This window comes from Macrotis lagotis, chromosome 1, assembly GCF_037893015.1.
Source record: "Macrotis lagotis isolate mMagLag1 chromosome 1, bilby.v1.9.chrom.fasta, whole genome shotgun sequence".
NCBI lineage: Eukaryota > Metazoa > Chordata > Mammalia > Peramelemorphia > Peramelidae > Macrotis > Macrotis lagotis.
This window is the reverse complement of record NC_133658.1, coordinates 330,953,200-330,971,103: the sequence shown is the minus strand read 5'-3', so window position 1 is coordinate 330,971,103 and position 17,904 is coordinate 330,953,200.

Below are 17,904 nucleotides of genomic sequence, written 5' to 3'. Positions count from 1 at the left end.
GGAAGGAGAGAGGGAGGGAAGGAGGGAAGGAAGATTCAAAGAAAGAAATTATCTGGAGTGAAATAGGTTGTCTAAGCAATGAGTTTTTGTCTCGAGACTATTAATTGGCAGGGATATTGTGGTGGGGATTCCAATTCAGGTTGAGCTTGTTGGCATCTAGGTTCCTTTAAGACTTTGAGATTTTATGCTTTTAGGTGGTCTCAAAGATCTTTTCCAGCTCCAGCAGTCTCTGGACTCTCTAGAATCTTGGGTTGTGAATCCATCATCCTCCATCCTCCATGCTCCATGCTCCATGCTCCATGCTCCATGCTCCATCCTCCATCCTCCAGTGTTTTTATAAATGCTTCTTCCATGTCCTTGAGTGAACTAGAACCTGTCTTTCCTCTGATGACACTGCTTCTTTCAGAATGATCTCCTTCCTACTCTCATTTCCTCCTGACTCACAAGGAGAGGGGGAGGTAGCAGCTGGCAGTTTCCTTATTTCTCTTCTCACTACTTTTTTCTTATGAGAAGTCAATCTATATTAAGTGGCTGAGCAGAAGATCTATAAATTGGACAAGAGTTCAAATCTGGGGCTTGCTCCTGACTAGTTTTGAGTCCTTGGACCAGTTATTTTAACTCTCTGGGACTCAATTGCCTCATCTGTATATAGGAGAATGATAACACAAGCTAGAAGGTGAAGTGGATAGAATGCTGGGCTTGGAGGCATGAAGACTTGAGTTCAAATTTGGCATCAGATACTTACTGGCTGTCTGATCCTGGGAAAGTCACTTACCCCTGTGTGCCTCAGTTTCCTCATCTGACAAATGAGCTATAGAAGGAACTAGCAAGCCACTTCAGTTAGTAACTCTGCCAAGAAAACCCCAAAATGGGGTGATGCAGAATCAGACATGACTGAAATGACTGAACAACAAATTTTGAGCCACCTACCTCACAGACTTGCAATAAGGAGCAAAAGAAATAGAGTATTTAGAGCTATTATTGATGTGTATGGAAGGAACTACAGAAATGTCAACTCTTCAAGGCTTTCTGGTTTCAAAATTGACGAAGCTTAGGGATAGACAAGACCTCCCAGGCCATCTAGGACTATCTGTTTCTAAACAGCAAAGTCCTCCCTCTCTTCTGATTCCCTTGTCTCCCCTGAAGCCCGTGGCAGAGCTGGCACACAGAGCAAAATAGATGCTCCATAACTGAGAACATGTCCAATTCAATTCACCAAATCAGTCAAAGGATCAACAAGTTGAGTTGGATCAGAAATAATAGCTATTTTGTGCCAGGGATGAGGTTGGACATTATGCTATGGATTGGAGATACAAAACTAAAAAGCAAACAGTCACTGCCCTCTATGGAGGCTGGGCAGTAGAAAATCACACTTACACATTTAATTCTATATAAAACCTATAATAAAAGTTTAAATATGGGGCAGCTAGGTGATGCACTGGCCCTGGAGTCAGGAGGACCTGAATTCAAATTTTGCCTCAGACAATAATTACCTAGCTATGTGACCTTGGGCAAGTCACTTTAATTCCATTGCTTTGCAAAAAACAACAACAAATGTATATGTATATGTATAAGGGGAACTTTGTGAGATACACCCCACCCCAATATTTGAATACAGTTGAAATCAGGTATTGTTATCCTCCTTTGGGGGGCAGCTAGGTGGCACAGTGGATAGAACACTGGCCCTGGAGTTAGGAGGACCTGAGTTCAAATTCTTACCTAGCTGGGTGACCTTGGGCAAATCACTTTAACCTCATTGCCTTGAAAAAAAAAGATTAAATGTGAGATAATGGGAAGAGGGGGAAGTACAATTGGGAAGAGGGGGATTAGGACAAGCTTCATATAGGTGGTGGCTCTTGAGCTGAGCTTTGAAGGAAGTCAAGGATTCTGAGAAACAGAGGTGAGAAGGGAATAATTGTCAGCCATGGGCGAACAGCCTGTGCAAAGGCATAGAGATAGGTCCCGGTGTGTTATATGTGAAGCCAGTAAAACTGGATTGCAGGGGTTGCTAAGGGGAGTAATACATGATTAGACTGAAAACATTAAGTGCAGTTCCCATGTGAGGTACCCCTTGTGCCCCTAAGTACCAGGTTGCCAGAAAAAAATTGAGATAACTTCTATTCTCAAACAATTCAAATTTCACAGTTAGCACTGGAAAGGACCTTAGAGATAACTGAGTCCAATGTTGGTTTTCACAAAGGAAGAAACTGAGAATGGGAAGTAATACAGCCAAGGTTATATTGCTTGCAGAGAGCAGTGTCAGTATGTGAATCCAGTTTTCCTGATTCTGAATTCAGTGGATCTTCCTCTTGATTCAGATCATAGAAAACAAGGCAGAGCATCCATAATATTGAAAATCGGAAGTAAAATTCCATTACCATAAATCACGCCCAAATCTCAAAGACATCATCAGTTATTTTAGAACCCCTGGGTTTCTCAGGCTGCAGTAATTCAATATGATATGCTTCAGCATGCGAGGTAATAGGTTCCAACTGACTACCATATGATACCATCTTCTCAGGGATGTTAAATGATGCCGAAAAGTATCCCCGATTTATTTATCTGGATGCTTCTTGTTTCTGCCAGTGGGTTTGAGGTGAACTAAAGGTAAGAGAGAAGCCACAGAAACAAATGTATCTGAACAGGTGCTGGTAGACTTTTTCAAGGGAGATGCCTTGGATTTCAATCAGCAAAACTTGTGGGTGGCCTCCTGGGCTGTAGGAACTCTTTCCTAAGAAGTATGTTACTGGATAAGACCCTGCTCCTCTCTGTTTCCTCAACAGTCAAAAAGGAATAATAATGATATCAATAACACACATATCCATCACATTTTCAAGTTTACAAAGTTCTCTTCTAATAATTGCTTCTTGAAGCAAGTGAGACAAGGATTATGTCTTAATAGAAGAGGAAACTGATATTTAGCAGAGGTTAATTAATTTGCCTAGAGACTATGTCTGTTTGTGTGTATGTGTGTTGGACAATACCTACACTATCTGTTTCACAGGATTGTGAGAATAATGGTAACTCTTATCTCTATAGCTATGATTGTCCATAAAAACTGGAACTTGTCCCAGAAGGCTTATTTGTGGCATGATTCCTCTGCTTTGAACACTGCTGGTGACACCTTTTCTAGGCTACCACCCCCATCCTACCATTTCTGGAAGCTTCCATACTCTGCTTATATTTTATTCAAGCAGGCATCCCTCAGCCAAAATCTATCATTTCTCTGTCTGTGACATCAGAGCCAGGAAATCAGTTGGACTCATCTAAGAGAGAATCAGGATTCTTCCCTCTGTCCCAACATTCCCCCCCGCCCCCCCCCCCCCCCCAACACCTTGTAGGAGATATACCCCTGAGCTTTTCATAGATCTGCCCTGTTGGGAAGGTGATCTTGACCTGAACCAAGCAAGGTGAGTGATGGAGACAGTTTCATATGAAGACATGTCACCTTAAGTATGTCATTTAACTTTAGGGGGCTTCAGTTTCCTCATCTACAAAATAAAGGGTTGTCTTTAATGACTTCTGAGGTTCCTTCCATCTCTGATCCAATGAAATCTTGCTGAAAGTAGGTAGGACAAGTCTGAAGGTGGCCTCTTCCAAAGATCAACGTTTTCCCTTCTCCTGCTGTGACTGGAAGATCATTGGAGTTATCCTGATGAGGCCCTCCCCCTCATCTCCCCTGTCTTCAGGTTTTTTGGTTTTAGACCCTTGGGTTTTTCTAGCATGAGCTAAAACACAGAATCTAAGAAGACCTCTTGGTTTTCTGCATTTCTGATCTGCTTTATTCTCTCATAAGACTCCATTTACTACTGATGAGTACTAGGACATTGGCTGGCAAGAACCCTCTGAGGCAAGCCTTTCAAGTTTCTTATCTTCCCTTTTACAAGGTTCAGAGTGGTTACAGGATTTGCCCTTAGCAACATTACTACTAAAGAGATGAATCAGGTCTTTTGACCTAAAGACCAGGATTCTTTCCATTACATTTCACTACCTCTAGATTTCAGATTTAAAGTTGGGAAAGTCCTCAGAGGCCATCACATCCAGTCCCTATATTTTCAGAGGAAGAAATTGAGGCACAAAATTTGAATGTCCTTTCCAGCTGGTATTTGGCTGAGGTGGGATTTGAACCTGACTCCAGATCTATTGCCCTATTCATTAGACCAAGTTGCCACAATTATTTGTGGCTATATCACCTTTAAGCTTTGGGTGGCCCTTTCTTTGATACTATACCAGAACTTATCAGAAGAGACTGGGTGGCAGATGTGTTGGGACATTATCCTTTTAATAAGTCATGAGCTTCCATCACTGTTCTCTTTTCAAATCTATGCTCCACTCAAAACTAGTCTTGAAACCTGGAAAGTACATCTGAGCTTAGCCCATTGTATTCCACTGCCTTGAATGTCCTTTTTTTTGCTTCTGTCTTTGCATATTGAATCCCTGATCATACTCTAAAGGTCAATATATGTATGATATATGTATATGTATATATATATATATATATATATGCAGTAGAAACAGAAAAGAGATACAAATAAATATAAAGTGATGGACAAAGTGCACTTTCAGTTGGAAGAGGAAGAAACAGGAAGTTCCTTGAGGACAGGAATCTGGTTTAATCTAAACTAGTGCTCTGACTTCTGTGTGAACTACTAGGTGTTGAAGAGCTGAATGAATGAATATAAATGTGGGTTATTCTCAAACAGTTAATATATATATATATATATATATTATATATATGTATATTTCAAGGCATAGTATGTATTTTCACCCATAATCACCTCTCAGGAGAAAGGAAATACATTGACAGGCTCTTTCAAAATCTTATGAAGGGGGGTGGCTAGGTGGCGCAGTGGATAAAGCACCGGCCCTGGAGTCAGGAGTACCTGGGTTCAAATCTGGTCTCAGACACTTAATAATTACCTAGCTGTGTGATCTTGGGCAAGCCACTTAACCCCATTTGCCTAGCAAAAACCTAAAAAAAAAATCTTATGAAGGGAATCTATCGAGGGTTTGGTTTAAATAGGAAAGCATCTAAATTTTCCCTAGACATTTGAGGCATAATTGTGAATCCTTTGAATCACAGTATGGCTCTTGGGTTTCCAGAGGAAAGATAGGTTCTTGGGAAGATGGTGAACTGCCCTCTTCAGACAGTCTCCAAAAAGGCAGACCTGTCAGAGCGGGGGATTTTTCAGGTATGACCTCTTCCAGTTCTGAAATCCTATGACACTGGTTGAAGTCAGAAGACCTGGGTTTAAGTCAGTGTTTTGTTACTTACTTTGTGACCTTGGGTAAGTTGTTGTTGTTTTTCCTCCCTCTCTGTCCATGGAGGCCCTTTGATTAAATAGATCCCAAAGATCTCTCCGAGCTCTAATACTCTATTCTATAGATAATTATAATATGATAATTCTATTTTGATCATTCAGAGGTCTGCCTTCAACCAAGTAATATTGGAGTGGTCTGCCATTTCCTTCTCCAGTTCATTTTACAGATGAAGAAACAAAGGCAAAGGAGTTAAGGGACTTGCCCAGGTCACACAGTTGGTGTCTGAGGTCATTCCAAGTCATATTCAATTCTCATCTCAAGGACCAGGGAGCTTGCTTCCATATGGGAATCAGAGAAATCTATGAATCAGCAAGAAGATATCAAATGAGGCCAGTGCTTCCTTTGGCACTGACCCGTATCCTGGGCTGGGCCCTAGGGGGTTAACAAGGAGAAGACATGAGTTTTTTCTTTCAAGAAAGTTCAGGAACTTGGATGTCCAGATATGAAATAGGGAAATTGTCAAAAGCTTCCAGGAAGCAGACCATCTGGGTTATTCTATAAGGTCAGGGTAAGTGAAAGAGGAGGTGTCATTAGGTACAGACAGGGACTGTGGGACCCCTGGGTGGCTTTGACCTGGCTCAGGTACCCTGATTGCTCTCTGGCTACTTTCCCTCCTACTTAACCAAGCTGACTCTGCTCCATGGTGTTCCTAACCTTGGCTTCCTTGTGGCTATTTCATACCGGCCCCTACTCTGTAGGTGTTCAACTTCTGCATGATAACCAAACTTAAAAGGGGCAAAAGAGGAGAAAGAAAGGTGCAAGGAGAATCTCTTTTAAGCTGTCACTGCTCAGTGTGGATGAGGTGGGGGTTAGGTAGTGGGTGCCTATACCTACACCCACCAGCACCAGGGGGGTGATGGGGACTCAAGATTTGCTCTATTTTTGCTCTACAGAGACAAAGAAGGCATTATCATATGTCATTGGATCATAGATTTAGAGTTGGAAGAGACCCCAGGTTGATTCTTCACTGGGCCCCATTACAAAACTTAACCCTGATGATTGAATTTAATACCAAAGCTTTGTATTGTGACTCAGGATAATGTGACTCATATGGAATGGAGTCAAACTGAGAATTTATACATTGATGAGGTTTGGCAACATAGGACCTTAGAGCTGGAAGGGACCTGAGAGATCGCCTCATTCAATTCCCTATTTTTACAGAAAAGGAAACTGAAACTCAGAGAGGATAAAAGAATACAGTGATTGCACAATGAGTTCCATTCTATAACGTTCCCTTAATGGGATATTGTTGTTAGTCAGTTGTTTCTTAGTCACATCCAATTCTTTGTGACCCCTTTTGGGGTTTTCTTAGCCAAGATTCTGGAGTGGTTTGCCATTTCCTCCTCCAGATTATTTTATAAAGGAGTAAACTGAGGGTAGTAAGCATCTGAAGTTGGATTGGAACTCATAAAGATGAGTCTTCCTGATTTAAAGCCCAGTGTTCTATCCATCAAACCACCCAGCTACCCTAATGCTAATCAGGAATTGAAGAAGAGCTGTGGATTCCAACAGATTTCGTTTAGTATAGAGCACAATTAATTGATGCTATTGCCTCTTTACCTGCTCTTGGCATGGTTCTGGGGTGCTGATCTGATAGACAGTCTAATGTTTTTGGAGTCTCTGGTCAAAACCAGCAAGCAACATTGCCTCCAAAATGTCTTTATCTTAGGAATTAATGAACGATGCAGAGAAATGTTTGCAATGTTAGCTGTCAAGAGGCAACTATCAATAATGACAGGCCTGGCTCTGATGTGTTCCTTCTGTGCTAATGAAAGAGTAAAAGACATTTATTCTAGGAGTAGAATAAAGAGAAAGAATGGTGGTGGTAGTGATAGTGAAGTGTGGTCCAAGAAAGGCACTAACTTTGTATTTTAGTAAATTTGGATAGGAACACTACCCACAAGATATACTCTTTGTTCTCTTTGGTGATGCTTGCCCATGTCCTGAAACCTATCTTAAGAGAGAATGTGTGGGTTATGATATTATAGGTCAGCCATACATCAAAGTTGTTCAGGTTCATGGAGAAAGCACAAAGCCAGGCAGAACCTGGATTTCAATTCCCATTGTGCATCTAACTGATTATGTGACCTTGGGCATGTTCCCTGATCTCCTGGGCCTTTGGCTTTCTTTTCTGTAAAATTAGAAAATTGGGTTGAATGATTTTTCTGCTTGTATAATGAGCAAATAATGTAAATACTAATGTATAATTAGTGGATGCATTCAGTTGTCTTATCTGAAAAATGAAGTAATCTGACTAGATAGTTTCTTAAGATCTCTTCCAATTCCAAAATCTTACCATCTAACGATTTACAGAGTGGAGTCATTTTGGAAGGTTTCTGGATTAGCAGTCAGAGACTCTACCTTCAAATGGGGGAGGGTACCATTAATTACTTCTTGTGTGACTTTGGGCAAGTTACTAAATGTCCTCATCATCTGGAAAAATGAGGGGATTTGAGTCCAGAGATGTCCAACTCAGGGCAATGGGCCAAAAGGAATCAGCAAAACCCAACTAGAGCCTGAACTAACATTAAAGTGTAATTGGAAATGCTTAACAAAACAAATAAAAACACAGAAATGTTAATTTATGGTTTTCCAAGTCAAGATACAACCTGTAGGCATCCCTTTCTATTTTAGTTTGGCACCACTGGATTGAGTGACTACATGAAATCTGAGGGTCTTTTTAGCTCTAAATCTATGATCCTCAGGTCTACATTATACTATGACTATATTACACTATGATTTGTCAAGTCTATTTTGGGTCCTCAGAGGCTGTGGGTGTGTGACTGTGTCTGTGTGTTTGTGTGTCCATGTGTCTGTGTGACTGTCTGTCTTTCTCCTCAGCACCAGAGATGCTCTTGTATAGAATCTGACTACATAAATTACTTGTCCATTGTGTGTTGCCTGGAACACACCCACTCTAAGTCTCAGGGCTCATGGAAGATAAGTATTATATGCTTTTGATAGTTCTCAGATGAGGAGGCCAAGGTTCTTCTAGATTCCAGACTCTATTTCAGCTGCCAGGTCAGCTCTGCAGAGACCTTGACCTCATCATTAGCCCTCCAGACCTGTCTTTATACTTTTAACTTTGGAGATTGTACATACACAGTTTGCTTCCATTTCTACTTGGGCTAGCAAGGGTTAGGTCAGAAGATTCAGGCTAAGAATAGGAACTTGAGAGGAATGTAGAACATAGAAGGTTAGAACGGGAGGTAATTAGGTGACCTTGAATGTCCTGCCCTGCTAATTTTTGTAAAGCATTTGGCAAAGCTTAATTAGTGCTATATAAATGCTAGTCATTAGTATTCAGAATTCTAAAGGTCCTTTCAGAGTCGACTAATTTTATGCTCAAGGGCAGCTAAGTGGTATAGTAGATAGAGCACTGGCCTTGGAATCAGGAGGACCTGAATTCGAATCTGACTTCAGACACTTGGCAACTAGCTATGTGACCTTGAGCAAGTCACTTAACCCTTATTGCTTTGCATCCAGGGTTATCTCCAGTCATCCTGATTCATATCTTGTCATTGAACACAGATGACTCTGGAGGAGAAAGTGAGGCTGGGGATTTAGCACAGCCCCCCAACTCAATTGAATCCAATCCATGTGCTTGTTCCTGATGTTGTGGTCTTCTTTGAAAAAGAAAGACAAACATTATTATCATTAATTTTATGTTCAAACAGTCTGTGTCCCAAGGGTACTTCTAGATCTAAAATCTTGCTTAGAATATAGAATTCTAGAATATGTGTTAAAATTGGAAGGAATATTAGAACATTGAAAGCTAGAATGGGAGGGGGACCTTAATAGAAAGCACACTTTTTAAAAAACCCAGAGAATATAAGAGCTGGAAGAGGCCTAAGCACTCAAAATGTCAGTTAAAAGGGACTGGAGCAAAAGGAAAGTCAGAGCTCCTGGAAACTGGAGCTAGCATCAGCCTCAGAACAAAGGCTGCCAAACACACCCAGAGAAGCTACGAATTGGAAGGGCCAGCGTGTTGGCACTGAGAGTGAGGGCCACCTGAGCAGCCTTGTCAGAGCCATCCCAGTTGGCTCACATGTCCCAGCACAATCTCTCCCCAGGGGTTGTGCAGAAGGGGGGCAGAAGTGACTTTGGGAGCCTCCTCCACTATGTTTATCACATTACCTGATTTGACATCTCCAGGTGGGGGACTTTTTTTTTTCCCCAACAAAATGCTGCATTCAGCATTCCTCCTCCTCCTTTTTTCTCCTCCTCCAACCCTTCTCTTTCCAAGGAAGAAGACAAGAGGCAGTTATTTGCCTAAGGAGCCCTCACTTTACCTTGCTGCCTTGACTCCCCACCCCCTTCCACCTAGTTGTGGTTTTCCCTACCCACCATCTGCTGCTGGAGAGGGAATGGTGATTTCCTCAGGTGTCTGTCCCGGCTGCGCTGCTGGCATGTGGTCAACTCCAATCTGGAGGCAAAGACTCAAGAGGCCAGGGAGTCTTTCCCTGCCCTTTCTGTTTCAAAGTATTCTCGAGGAAAGGAAAAGGTCAATACTCCTCTCCCATTGTGTGTGATTCATCAGTGAAGAGAGCTGGAAGTGAGGGTCTTCTTCTCCCAATCAGGGTTAGCATCTTCTCTGAAAACTATGATCTTAGAGAGTTCCCCAGGGGTATTGAGAAGTGAGTAGTCTGCTCAGGGTCACCCATCAGTATGTGTCAGAGGTGAGACTAGAGCTCTGATGCTGAGCCATCAAGTACCGTGATGCTTCTCATGTGTATACAGGATCAATGTGGCATCACCTGGATGCTTGAGGAGGCATCACATGAGATGGTTTGAGGTGGCGGATACATGCTGCTGAGTCCACATCCCTATCTCCCTTCTGGTTTAAAAAATATCTCTTTCATAGGAAGAGCAAAAATTGATGAATAGGTAAAGCAAGATGACTCAGTGGATAGACTGCAGTCAGAAGACTTCTTCTAGAGTTAAATCTAACCTCAGATACTTTTTTATTTTTATTTTTTAAGGTAGTGGGGTTAAATGACTGCCCAAGACCACACAGCTAGGCAATTATTAAGTGTCTGAGGCCAAATTTGAACTCAGATCCTCCTGACTCCAGGACTGGTGCTCTATCCAATGTGCCACCTAGCCACCCCCAACCTCAGACAATTTATAGTTGTGTGACCTGGGAAAAAATCACATAATCCTATTTGCCTCAATTTCTTCATCTGTAAAATGACCTGGAGAAATGAGATCACAAAAAGTCAGACAACAAAGGTTGATTAATGGTGCTCCCTTCAGCTTATACATTCACACATGCTATGGTACACAAATGCAGCCACAATATAAGAGGACACAATCCAACAACCCAACATATGCAGACATGCTTAAATACATTGCTCAACACATGACAGCATATATATGTGTGACTTTATAGAGCACAGGTACTGTATACACACACACACACACACATACACACACACATGCAATGCAATCTAATTGACACAGAAAATACATAGAAGACATACAAATACAACCTATACTCATGTATTTACCAGACTATTCTCAGAGCCAGGGCCTCACATATTTCCCCACCTTTTGAAAATCCTTTAGAAAGAAGTCATGGTGGGACAGTTAGGTGGCTCAATGAATAGAGTACTGCCCCTGGATTCAGGAGGACCTGAGTACAAATCTGACCTCAGACTCTTACTACTTAGCTGTGTGACCTTGGGCAAGTCATTGAACCCCATCTCCTTGCAAAAAGCAAAAAAAAGGCAAAGGATATTTTAAATAATCCTATAGTTAGGTGGGATAGATAGATAGAGCCCTGGGCATAGAATCAGTTCTTAGAATTCAAGTTCTTGCATATAGATCTAGTCTCAGATACTTAGTGGTTGTAAGACCTTTGTAAGTCACTTATCACTATTTGCCTTAGTTGCCCTCAACTGTCAAATGGGATAATAAAAGCACCTACCTTACAGGCTTGGTTGTTGGGAGGATCATAGGAGATAATAGTTGTAAAAACTGGATAGCATAGTCTGGCACCTAGTCAGTGATATACAGTTTTTAAGATTATTTTTCTTTTCTTAAAAAAAATATTGGGGCAGCTAGATTGCGCAATGGATAGAGCACCAGTCCTGAAGTCAGGGGGAACCTGAGCTCAGATCCAGCGTCATAAACTTAATACTTACTTAGCTGTGTGATTGGCAAGTCACTAAACCCATTGCCTTGCAAAAAACAAACAAAAAACGTTTATTAATTTAAAGCTTAAATGCAAAGGGAAGAAAGGAAAAAGAAGAACATTTCTCATGGACACAACAGAACACATAAGTAAATTCAATAGAAAGCAAATAAATTTCTATTTCAAAAAAACTTACATGATAAACATTGCACATTGTTTTCAAAGCTACCCAGCTTTTTTGTGCTTCCTTTTAGGCTTTCCTTTGTTTTCTACATTTTTTCTCAATCTCCCCCCAACAAGAAGGTTACAATTAAATGCAAATATATGTATATATGTACACATATACACATGTGCATATGTATCTATACATTTACACACATACATGTATGCATACATGTAAGACCATACCATGCATATTTCTATTTGTCAGTTCTTTCTCTAGAGGTAGATAGCATCTCCCTAGGTCCATGGATTTCCATGTAGGTGTTATATAAAAGCTTATTTCCCTCTCCTTTCCCTTGGCTGCTCCAGAGGAGGATAAGCAATGGAAATACAAGAAGAAAGAATATGTGTGGGAGGTGGGAGGCCCTCTGAACCCAAAGTCTCTGTGGGAAATGCTGATGTGAGCAGGAGGCACTCTCCCAAGGAAAGAGAAGGCAAACAACACTGCTTCACTCCAAAAAAGCTGGGCATGGAAAATGGAGATTTGTGTGACTAGGGTGGTTGGGAAGGGTCCCATGAGAGCCCTTTGGTGGAGAGGGCAAGATTCAGAGGATTTTGGCACATCAAACAGATTTCTAAAGAATGGACAGGCACTAGGGCCCAAAGGACAAGTTACAAACACACTTGACCAAGTGGCCATTCTACCCAAGTCATCAATTAGACAACTAGTTCCAATGAGAGAAATGAAAGACAGGTGGCAGATCTACAGCAACTCACAAAGCAGTTGAGTTATAATAGGAAGAGTTAGAAAGGGCATAGAGCCCAACTCAGCCAACAAGAGGTCTGTGCCAGGCATTCCTCATCTCTCCTTTTAACCACTTGTCCTGAAATCCTCCACATTTATCTCCCTGCCTCCAGGCTCCCCTCATTCTGAGCTAATCTTCCATAGAGCCGCTGAAGTGATTTTCCTAAAGTAAAAGTCAGACCATGTCATGTCTCTACTCAATAAACTTCTAATATCTCCCTCTGAAACTCCTTGAAAGTCCTTCCTCCTGATTCCAACCTTTCCAACCTTGTTCCATGTGACTTCCCATGGAGCCAGACCTCACTTCCACCTCTGGATCTTTGCACAGGCTGTATATGAATTTTTTTCTCCCCTCAGTATTTTAGAATCCCTTGTTTCCTTTAAAACAACTCAAACCCAACCTTCTCCTGATGTCTTATGTGATCCTTTTGGTTGCTACTGCTCCCTGCCCACTTCCTCACCTTCATTCCCATCCCCCCAGAAAACTATCTTGTATTTTTGAATATATATTTTTTGAAATATACTTATTTTTATCCATGTTATTTCTTCCAGACAACACAGAATGTAAGCCCCTTGAAAGCATGGACAGTTTCATTTTTGTCTTTTGTCCCCAGAACCTATCATAGGAGTTGGCAGACAGAAAGCATTAATGTTGGTCATTCAGTCTTTTTTTGGAAGATCTCTTGGAATAAAGAAACCATTATCTCCTAAGGCAGCTCATTGACTTTTTGTTTTTGTTTATTCATGTCCAATTTTCTGAAATCCCATCTTGGCAAAAATTCTGGAGTAGTTTTGCCATTTTTTCCTCCAATGAAGAGAATTATGAGACTGGATTTGAACTCATTTTTCCCAAATCTATCAGCTCTATCTGCTTAGTTAGCTAACTGCCCCCCATTTTTGGAAAATTCTCATTGTTCGGAGGGGCAAATAAGTATGGCACAGTGGATAGAATGCCAGGCCTGGAAACAGAAACAATCACCTTCTTGAGTTCAAATCTGGCAACAGACACTTCCTAGCTGTGTGACTCTGTTTGCCTCAGTTTCTTCATCTGTAAACTGGGCTGATGAAGGAAATGACTAATGTCTTTAGCATCTTTGTCAAGAAAGCCCTATGTGTGGGGACAGCTAGGTGGTGGAAGATAGAGCACCAGCCCTGGAGTCAGTAGGGCCTGAGTTCAAATTATTATTGATAATCACCAAGCTGACCTTGGGCAAGTCGCTTAAACCCCATTGCCTTAAATAAATAAAAAAAACACTATGAGTGATCAGAAAGAGTTGGGCATGACTGAAAATGATTGAATAACAATTAAGAAATTTTTCCTTATATCATACCTACTTTGCCCTATAATTCCTACTTTAGCCTTCTGGGGCTGAGCAGGGTAAGTCAAATGATAAAATCTTCGAAAATCTGAAGTCATTATCAAGTTCCCCATTAATTTTTCTCTTCTCCAGGAGAAACATGTCCTTTAACCAATCCTCAGATGGCATGACCTCAGGGTCCTCACCCATTCTGACTATTCACTTATAGCTTACCAGGGTCCAGATAATGTGATGCCCAGAACTGAACACAATAAATGTTTCAACAGCCTGGACATCATGTATCTCCTAATACCAGCCTAAATCACAAGCATCTACAATTGGTTCCCCAGATGCATCCAGGGAATGCCTTCCTAGGGATGGGGATCCACTGCATCCTGAGACTGCTGCTTTCATTTTGGGATAGCTCCAATAGTTAAGAAGCTTTTTCTCATAGATGAAACCTAAATGGACTTCTTGGCAACCTTTACACATAGCTTCCAATTTTGTCCCCTGGGGCTAAGAAGAACAAGCCTAATTATTAACATACTTAAAATTTCCTAGCCCATTTGAGGCTGACCAATTGCTTAGCCACATTAGTAGCCTAAGAACAGCTCATTCTCTAGTCTCCTGAATATACAAATCGTGCATTTAAAAGTATGTCTAATGGTTTTATTTATATTAATCATATTATATATATTGTAAAATTGTATATTATATTATTTATGTGATAGATCCTGGTGTCTGCAAACTTCTCATCCACAATGATTAGGCTTGCTTTGTTTGTGCTTCATTCTCGAATACCACCACATCAGGGAGATGATGCCATGACAAGCATATGAATTGGATTTGAGTGAAGGGGTGCTGTGCTAAGTTACCAGCCTCACTTGCTCCTCCAGTCATCAGGGTCCAGTGGCCAGATATGGATCAGGATGACTGGAAATGGTCCCTAATGAGAGCTTAATCAGGGTTAAGTGATTTGCTCAAGGTCACACAGCTAATTCATAAATGTTTGAAATAGGATTAATTGAAACCTTATTAAATATTTTCCCAACTTAAAAATGGTTCAAGAATTTATTAATCTATCCCCAGCTAGTAAAAGAGTCAAGTGTCTGAATCAGATTTGAACTCCTGTCCTCCTGACTCCAAGGTCAGTACTCTTACCCACAGGCAGGGATTCAGAGGAAGTCATTTTTGCCTCTGACATTTACTTAGTATGTGACTGGGAAAGCAAAAGTATTTTTTTTTTGAGTCTCAGTTTCAACATATGCAAAAAGGGCATTCTAACCTGCATTGCATTTCTGTGAAGAAAGCACTTGTAAGTCTTAGGCATTATAGCTATATGTTTTTTCCTGGGGTATGAGAGATGATTTTTTTCTGATTTTATTCTCCCTTTCATGTGCCACACCTTCTGATCTCTCTTTTGTCTGCTGTCACTGAATCTTGTTTATGTGTAGAATTGATCACTGACTTTACTCAAAAGCCTTCTGGACCCTTGGCCACTGGACCCTAATGGCTCTGGAGGAGTGAGTAAGGTAGGTGACTTAGCACAGCACTCAAATTCAATTCATATGTTTGTCATGGCACCATTTCCCTGGTATGGTGGTCTCCTTATAGTCTACTGAGCACAGTTCAAACTCCTTGCTCTGTCATTTAAAGTATTCAACGATCTGATATCACCTTACCTTTCAAGCCTTATTTCATATTCCTCTTACATTTTGAACACTAGTCAGACTGAACAACTATTGGGTTCCCAAACACATCCTGTGCTCTCCTACCTCCACACCTTTGCCCATTATATTCTTTGTGCCTAGGATGGCTTTTCTCACTCTCTTCTTCCTACTGAATGAATCCATCCATTTAGACCAGGGGCAGAAAATATACAACCTGAGGGCCATATAAAGTGGTGAAGTCATTTGATCTGTTGCTGCCACAACAACTACAGATAGGACTTGAATAAAACTAAATCTAGGAGCTTTTTAGGGGTGAATTAATTATTTGACCAAATATATAGCAGGGTAATTTTTAAGTTGATAAGTTTATATGGCCTGCAAGTGACATTATAAATATCCAAATGACTCTTGACAGAAAAAAAATTCCCCACCCCTGATTTAGGTCCTGAATTCCTCCAGGAAATTTTCTCTGCCTCCTCCTCAATAAGGATGTAAACACATATGTATTGTGTGTGTCTTTCTATGTGTGTTTGTATGTATGTGTTCACATACTCACTATACAAAGTATCCTGGGAGTGTCCTTATCCCACAGCTTGGACTTCACTTAATACGTATATATCACATGCATATATTATTATGCATAACATTCAGAGGTGGCTAATGGCACAAAGGATAGGGTGTAGTACTTGGAGTCAGGAAGATCTGAATTCAAATCCAACTTTAGATACTAACTCTGTGATCTGGGCAAGTCCCTTAATCTCTATTTACCTCAGTATTCCTCAACTGTAAAATGAAGTCTATAATAGCATCTAACTCACAGGGTTGTTGTGAGGAATAAAAGACAATAATTGTTTTTAAAAAAGATTTCTTTGCCTGACCCCTTAAAAATGCTTCTTGCCTTCACTGTGATTGTTAGGGGTGGGCTACTTTGACTTTAATAAATTTTCTCCTTTCTCCTTGCACAATTCTCTACAAACAAAAATTTCAAAAATGTTTGAAATAGGATTAATTGAAACCTATTAAATATTTTTCCAATTTAAAAATGGTTCAGGAATTTATTAATCTATCCATTGATTCATTCACTCAATCAATAAACATGTAAACACATAGAATGTGCAAGGTTCCATGCCTGGTATAAAAGATTTTCCATATACATTCCAAGTCTCATTTAGTAACCTAAAGTCTTAAGTCAGGAGATAGTTCATAGACTTGCCTTTTCTGAATAATTGATATTTTCTCTTTAAGAATAAAAACATTTCTTAAAAAAGCAAAGAAATATGGAAATCTTGAAAACTTTATTTCACACATAACTTCTTCAACTGAATGTATTTAATACTCATAAGCTTGGGCATGTTTTCTTATGATGCCAATTGTACCTCTTTCATGCCCCACTAGGCAGTTTTTATGGGATGCTATAGCCCACCCTGCCACTATTTGACTAGCTAGTCTGGTCTTTGGACACCAGATTTTCAAGTGTAGTATGGTTTAGAATTTGAGGTCTGCTGTTAGAGTCTTTGAGAACCCGGCTTCTGTCACATCATGAAGAATCATTGGAGTATGATGTAAATGGAGATAAACAATATGGGGCAGAAAACTGAAACTGGGGATCTCAGGGTAAGAATGGAGTTTAAAAGGGCATATGTCCCCCCCCCCCCCCCACCCCCCAAGTGGTTATTCTGTCTTCACACTATCAGTAGTCATTTCCTACTATCAGCATGGGCCAGACCCAATGACTGATTTCTCATTTAGCTTAAAGGAAGAGAACCAAACAAGATAAATCAATAACTTAATTTATAGCAATTTTAAACGAATAAGCTCTAGCCAGAAGGCAGCTCCATGCTTTTTTGGTAGAATAAAAAACATGGGCTTTGTGACAGTTTTTTTACCTAGGGTCTATCAGTCAAAGTTATGGAAGGAATTCATCACATAGAGTTCTCTTTTCTATTGTGATTTAGAGTTTACAAAGCACTTTTTTTTCTGCTATCACCCCCTAAGGTAAAAAAGTACTTATTTTCTTATGCCCACTTTGAAGATGAGAAAATTGAGCCTCAGAGAAATAAAATGATCTTTTAGAGTCCAGTAAACTTGATTTAGAATTTCTGACTTCTTTCAAGATTCATCTCAAGTGACATCTTCTACATGAGATCTTTCCCAGTCCCTTTAGGGACCAGTGACACTCCCAGGATACTTTGTATAGTGAGTATGTGAATACATACATACAAACACACATAGAAAGATATACACAATACATATATGTGTACATTCAATGTATGTTAATCTGTGTCTGTGGGTGCATTCTAAAGGGAAGGATGCATATATACATATATACTTTATATGGTGTTATTATCTATATGTAAGTGAGTACACATATGTATACACATGAAAACACAAATAGTATATAGCACACAACAGTAATATATACATATGCATTTTATACATGTATTTCCTCCTTCTCTCACCTTCAGAATGAAAGCTCCTTAAGGACAAGGATCATTTAAATGTGAATGGGCA